Source organism: Macrobrachium rosenbergii, chromosome 1 (genome assembly GCF_040412425.1).
Source record: "Macrobrachium rosenbergii isolate ZJJX-2024 chromosome 1, ASM4041242v1, whole genome shotgun sequence".
In the NCBI taxonomy this organism is placed as follows: Eukaryota; Metazoa; Arthropoda; class Malacostraca; order Decapoda; family Palaemonidae; genus Macrobrachium; species Macrobrachium rosenbergii.
The window spans coordinates 24396492-24403991 of NC_089741.1; the positions used below are offsets into that span (position 1 = coordinate 24396492).

The following is a 7500-nucleotide window of genomic DNA, read 5'->3' on the forward strand; positions in this document are numbered from 1 at the left end:
GAATAAGAGTGAATAATATAATGATTTAATTACTGATTCGTCTTGACTTTTTTTAGTTTTAATCTCTCTCCCTCTCTCTCAAAAGAGATCCATTTGAATCTTTGAGGTGAGTTTGTATATGTATTATCATGATGTAGTAAATCGCAGCGGTGCGTATATTTTCTGTGCTCAACATTAGTCAATGTCACTTCTAGATTTGCTGTATCACACTACTGGCTCCTTTTACAGAATGACGATACTTTGGCCCAAGCCTTAGGCCTGAACTAGTCGTCTTCGTCCTCTCTTATATTACCGTCATTTATGGCTGTATCTAGTTCCTCGTTGGCGAATCGGTAGAGTTCTCGGCTAGCACACTGCTAGGGCCGAGTTCGACTCTCCGGCCGGCTAATGAAGAGTTAAAGGAATTTATTTCTGGTGATAGAAATTCATTTCTCGCTATATGTGGTTCGGATTCCACAATAAGCTGTAGGTCCCGTTGCTAAGTAACCAACTGGTTCTTAGCCACGTAAAATAAGTCTAATCCTTCGGGCCAGCCCTAGGAGAGAGCTGTTAATCAGCTCAGTGGTCTGGTAAAACTAAGGTATACTTAACTTACTTTGGTCTAAGCCTTGGGCCTGAACCAGTCGTCTTCGTCCTCTCTTATATTACCGTCATTTATGACTGTATCTAGTTCCTCGTTGGCGAATCGGTAGAGTTCTCGGCTAGCACACTGCTAGGGCCGAGTTCGAGTCTCCGGCCGGCTGATGAAGAATTAGAGGAATTTATTTCTGGTGATAGAAATTCATTTCTCGGTATAATGTGGTTCGGATTCCACGAAAAGCTGTAGGTCCCGTTGCTAGGTAACCAATTGGTTCTTAGCCACGTAAAATAAGTCTAATCCTTCAGGGGACATTTGGAGGAGTGGGATGTGAGCCAACGAAGGAAAAATTCAAGTTTATAGTGTTTTATTGTTATTGTTATTATATTTCCATTATGGAAAGACAAAAGACCAAACATTTGATCAGTATGTTTTCAGAGAATACGACGCCCATAAACAAATAAAAGGCAAAAAACGAAGCAAAGTATTTATTGCAGCAAAGTACTCCACAAAGAAACAAATAATGAACAGTTAAAGCTGAAAAAAAAAAACAATTTAAAAAATGGGCTTTATTGTACCCTCATGCAAGGAAACCCAAATTTAAGACTGGGGATCGAATGCTGTGGTACAGAAATTGAAACTTGGCCTAGCCCAGGATATGAGGTCATTGACTTTGTCACCGTCACTTACGGGCTGCTACAGGAACAAGAGCCCTTGCTGGCATAAGGTATCTGTGAAAATACCTAAAGCGGAGCAGATATTCCCGTCAAATATGTTCCCAAAAATAAAACAAAAGTAAACATTTGCAAAAGAAAACAGGCTACGGCTTACTTATATGCGCTTATAAGATTGCTACAAATCACACGATACGTAAATACTCACGGAAAGTAACTCATCTTTGCAAGGAATGGTAACTGTTAAATTTTGTACCGTAAGAGAGTCACTCAGTGAAGAGTGAACTTTTCTTTGTATAGGTAGTTTCTTCCTGAGAGGTTTTCTTTGAAACCGAAAATTTAAGGCGACGGTGTTTTTTTTAAACTGGAGTATTGAAGAAATTACTTGTAAAGCAAATCGAGGAATGTTCCTCTTCAACAGTTTTAAAGCTTCTAAATGCTTGGAATGTAAGTTCATGATGGAAGTTCCTGTTTGCATATATACATGCATATATATATATATATATATATATATATATATATATATATATATATATATATATATATATATATATATATATATATATATATATATATATATATATATATATATATATATATATATATATATATATATATATGTGTGTGTGTGTGTGTGTGTGTGTGTGTGTGTGTGTGTGTGTGTGTAATGGAAACGTTTTGAGTCATACCCTCCAGAGTCTCTTTGGGCTACTACCACTGTCTTCTTTTTCTGTTTTCCGGAAATATTTTAGATTATGATTTTTTTTTTTTTTTACCTAAAACGTTCATTGCATCATCAGAAATTTCTTAAGTGACAGCTTGAAAGATGATGGTCTCCTTGGAGAAGAAAAAATGCTACCTACTTGTATACTTGTATTTTCTTGTTTTTGCAAACTTTTGAACTAAACATAATTTTTCTTGATAATTGTTGGTCTTGAAGTTGGCTTTTGGAAATCACTAGGGTATAAGTATTTTTGAAATCATTAGGGTGATGAATATTTTTCTTTAAAAGTTGCAAGGTGCCTTTAAACAATATATCTACTACATGGCTCATGTTAAGTTTATTTCATATGCGCGATCTACATAAATAATTAGTGTCGTGGAGAGTGGATCATTAGATTGTATTTGAACGTTAGATGTCATTAAACTTAGAGATTGTTTTGGAGTATTATTGCATTTGCTTGTGACTTCTTTGAGAAATACAGTGATCAAGAAGTTCTTTTGAACTGCTTGAATCTAGGAGGATCCGCTTTGGAACGAGGAGGTTTTGTCATGAATTAGAATCATAAGTCCTGCGAGTGTCAGCAGAGGCGTAAAGTGGGGTTGTACGATCGTAAAAGTGTACTTTGATGAGAACTTAAAACTGAACTCTGATGAGATCGGTTCAACATTTGATGAAATTGATTTGAACAGCTCCAACATGAAAGCAGCGAAGGTAAATCAAGGTAAGAGTCTGCTTCCTTGCTAGTATGCTTGGAAAGCAGCCATTATGAAACACAAGTGTTGATGAAAGCTCTTTGTTAGAGGAGACATTATAAAGTGTCCCTTTTTTAAGCAGCTATTGCGCGAGCAATCGATAAACTTTTTAGGGCAAATAAAAGCAAAATGAGTCTAGTGGATTTTTATGAAATAACTAAATTATTTTGTCCGGTGGTGAATAGAAATGATTTGAGTATGCCAGTTCAGGTGAAGTGGTAAGTGTGGTTGTCAAGATGGAAGCTGAAGAGAAAAGCGTGGGTGTGGCAGCCTAAACCTCCGATAGGATATCCGTTGACCTGCTACTTATGAACGAGGGTGGAAAACTGGGAGCATCCATGCCTGCAAGGATAATCTTTCAGGATCTCATGCTCTGTTGTTTTCACTGGGATCTCCTGTATCAAGGCTTCCGTTTTGTGGAAAGTGCCGGGACCTATAGAGTAGGAGTTACACAAACCACTTACTTACGAAATTATTATACTTCGAGGTTTTACGTTGGTAAACCGGACCTACTTCAGGTTCAAGGGATTCAGGTGGTATTTCTGTCAAATTGCATCGAGTTCCAATGTACTGGGATTCGCAGATTTTGATAGAATCCTATATCCTATATTTTACCCATAAGCTATTAACTGCATGTAGCTCGAGTTACCATCCCCGTGGGGGGGGGGGTGAGTGCCGTCAGTGCACCTCATGCAGTGCACTGTAGGCATTACTTAAGGTTCTTTGCAGCGTTCCTCGGCCCCTAGCTGCAACCCCTCTCATTCCTTTTACTGTACCTTTGTTCATATTCTCTTCCATCTTGCTCTCCACCCTCTCCTAACAATTGATCCATAGTGCAGCTGCGAGGTTTTCCTCCTGTTAGACCTTTCAGACCTTTCGACTATCAGTTAACGTTTCATCGCTGAATGACCTCATAGGTCCCAGCGCTTGACCTTGGGCCAAATTTTAAATTCTATGTTTCTACAAGAGATTACAGGATGGTGAACGTATAGCCTGTGTTACAGAATATCATGTCGTAGATTAATGTTTCATTTTACTTAAATTGCATAGCCATATGCGGTTATTGACAAGTATGATTGATTTGAGGCAGTTCGAATTATGTGGTCTTACAGCTCCCATTATGTGGGGGACGCTTCTGTCTCCGGATTCTGTGTAGGTACATATGTGCGTGTGATAAAAAGGGTTAGCATTTCCGCAGAATGCTCCGATGTACTAAGGTGGGTTTATCACGCGTAGAAAATGGAAAATGTAAATGGAAGGATTCGGAGCTTTTGGCAAGGAGGAGGAGAGAGGAACTGAGGAATTCTGGCTAAGTCGAGAGAGAGAGAGAGAGAGAGAGAGAGAGAGAGAGAGAGAGAGAGTAAGTTGAAAGGGAAGGGCCTTAGCATCTACGAAGCGCAAGAATGCTCTTGAGATGGACGTGAGTAGCTCAGCATATGAAGTTAATGTACAAGGAAGTAGGTAAAGACGGCAGTTACTTTTTCTTTCCGGAATTCTCTTTGTTTTATATATATATATATATATATATATATATATATATATATATATATATATATATATATATATATATATATATATATATATATATATATATATTTTTTCTTCTACATTTTTATTATGTTTTGTGTAGACTATAGTGTTTTCTGTGATAGATGCCACTATCGCTTTTTCCTAATCCTTTTTAGTCTTTTTGTGACGTTTTTACCCACGTTAAGCAAGGGCTCGAGTTTTCTCTCTGGTTACGATTCTACGGAGATTAAATTGAAAATACATGCGTATTCTTTATTTTACCATAGAATTTACGGCCAAAAAGCAGTACTGCTGTATGGTACCTATATGGTAATTCGCTTGTGATAGATAATTTCTCTTGTTTTATATATATATATATATATGTATATATATATATATATATATATATATATATATATATATATATATATATATATATATATAATGTATATATATATATATATATATACACTGATGCTTGTACATTACTATATCCTATGCTTTTCATGTAATTTAAGAACATCGGAAGAGCGTTGTGATTCCAGTACATAGGCCTATTTCTCGCTCTCCATTTTTTGGTAAACTTATGAACATCTGTTTATTCTGGTTTACATAGAATGCAAGTAGTATTTCGCCATCAAAATTATTTACTTCAAGAAGATTCATTTCATCAATTTTTTTTTTTTTTATTTTGAAGAATTCGCTGTCTAAATAAGTCATTTCACTTCACGATAGTGGTGTATTTTTATGTTCTCGTGTTGGTCACTTGACTTGATTTTTTATATATATTTTATCCCTTTTGTTGAATTGAGAATGTCAACAAATCGATCAACAGTTCCTTGTAAATCACGTATTCAGAAAAATGTCTCTTATTTCTGTATTTCCCTTTACCTCCCCTTACTTCTTCTAATGAACACCTTATTCTCTGGAGGCTTGAATTTCAAGTCAGTGGCCTCTGGACTTATTCCATATGAATAGGTTTCATCTTCTGAATAATAATAATAATAATAATAATAATAATAATAATAATAATAATAATAATAATAATAATTTATCCATGCCGTTTGTGTACTTAGTACTGTATACGATTGTACATATTTCTCCATGAATATATTCGAATATGAATATGGTTTAGATATATATATATATATATATATATATATATATATATATATATATATATATATATATATATATATATATATATATATATTTTTATATACTACTGTGTATATATAATATATATATATTTGTATATGTATATATATATATATATATATATATATATATATATATATATATATATATATATATATATATATATATATATATATATTTGAATAAAACTTATGTATATCTTTCAGTTGTTTATCTTTTCTCTCAGTTTTTATGTTCGGTGACAAGTGAAATGCGACAATTAAATATTATAAATCCAGCCTAACTTTCGTGATAATCAAGAAATTTTATTTCCTGCGGTGATTTGCATAATGGTTTTCATCAGACGACTTTGAAAACGATTTTGGAAACACAGTTACGACTCCCTCACTTGCATATGTCCTCTGGGTTTCATTTTCACCCCCAAGGTATGTTGCAGGTTTCAGGAACGATTGTTATTGCTTTCCAGTGACACAAGGAAATTGCCATCAAACTTTGAAAAGTGAACGAAAGAGAGAGAACCTCTGAGCAAGAACGGACGTACCTCTTCCGTGACATATGTCATTTACTGTTCTTTATGACGTGATTTGCAGCTCATTATGCAGCGTGTGATGTGGTTGGAGTGATTCCACCCCCTCGATTTCGCAGAAGATGCGATATGGATGGCGACCTTGTCTGGAGAGCGCGCCAAGGCTGAACTCTGCAGAGTAAGAAAGGACGCGGAAATATGAAATGCGAGAAACGAGGGAGAATGGGGTGATGCCTCCCGCAGCAATTAGATGTTTATTAGCTTAAGAAGGACAAAAAATTGCCTTTCCCTAGCCCAGATAGGGCAGGTTGGAGTCAGGAAGGGCATCCGGCCGTAAAAAACTGCCAAAACAAACTGTAATATGAGCCATTCAATAATTATAGAATCACCTGGGAAGGCTAATAAAAAACAGCAACCCCGACCAGGAATTAAGCTGAGAAGAACAAGGGGCGGGATGAGGCCGGTCTTTAGTATTGGGAGAAGAGAGTGTTATTGAAAAATTCGGAATTGGAAAGAGAGATACGGAATTGCCAGCGAAGGCTTTCTTTTATCATTATATTTTTTTTAAGAATCAGCATATGTCTTGATACCCTTCTGTATGGGAACATCACGGATTTGGTTGTAGCGCCCTTTTTCTATTGTTTGTAGCGCCCTTTTTCTATTGTTTGTAGCGCCCTTTTTCTATTCCAAAAAGGCACTGAGGTAAATAGAAGTTCTGTAGGTCTCAACTACTTGAATAATAATACAAATGACCGCTGCTGATTACTGCCAGCGGGGAAACGCTAAAAAAAAAGGTGGGTGGGGAAGGGATTTCATCTGACAACTACACTCACGAAAAGTGTTAAAATTCAGTCCAGTCTCACATTTCGGACGCATCTCGATTATGTAACACAGAATTTGCCATTAACACCAAGAGGGACCTTGGAAAAGTGGACGGAAGTACTTTTCCAACACCCACTGCATATAGTAGTTTGATGGCAGCCGCGGTTCCTCAACTTTTCGCCCATCCCTTTCCTTAGTCGTGAAGTGTTATGGATGAGACGATGCGACAGATGGGGACACGCTCTGGCGTACTCTGGAAATTTAATGCTCCCAGACACATTAGAGTCATGGCCAGGGAAATACCGGGTGATGAAATGCGTCTACACGACAGGCAGACGAGTCAGGGCGAGCCAGCATCCACACGCGTACAGTCACACGTAATGATTATGGTGTATGGTTGTTTTAGCTTTTTCCGTGAATGGTAGGCTTCAGTAGTTTCGTTTCCAGAGTAAATTCATATTGAGATATAGCCTCGAATGACTTGGCAGTAAGATTATTTCATGAGATGGATGCCTTAATAATCCATATATTATTTTTCCTAAATCATACATGAGCAGCGTGTAGAATGTGCGAGTATATGCAACTCGCCAGTAATACAGGTAATGAATGTCCGGGAAATTTTGCTTTGATAAGGAGGGAACGTAATGACGTGCTTAGCGCGCTTGTGAATAACTTATATTTTGAAAGATTTTGTATCATCACTTGTGATTCCTGTGAGGACTTATTTGCTTGATATATTGGTAATTGATTGATTAGAT

General features: G+C 36.5%; 1 protein-coding gene across 9 annotated transcripts in view; it reads left to right on the forward strand.

Annotated features, from left to right (window-relative positions):
* LOC136843116 (uncharacterized) overlaps nt 1-7500 on the forward strand; it is a 145677-nt gene that overhangs the window by 127647 nt on the left and 10530 nt on the right. The gene's annotated exons all lie outside the window — the stretch shown is intronic.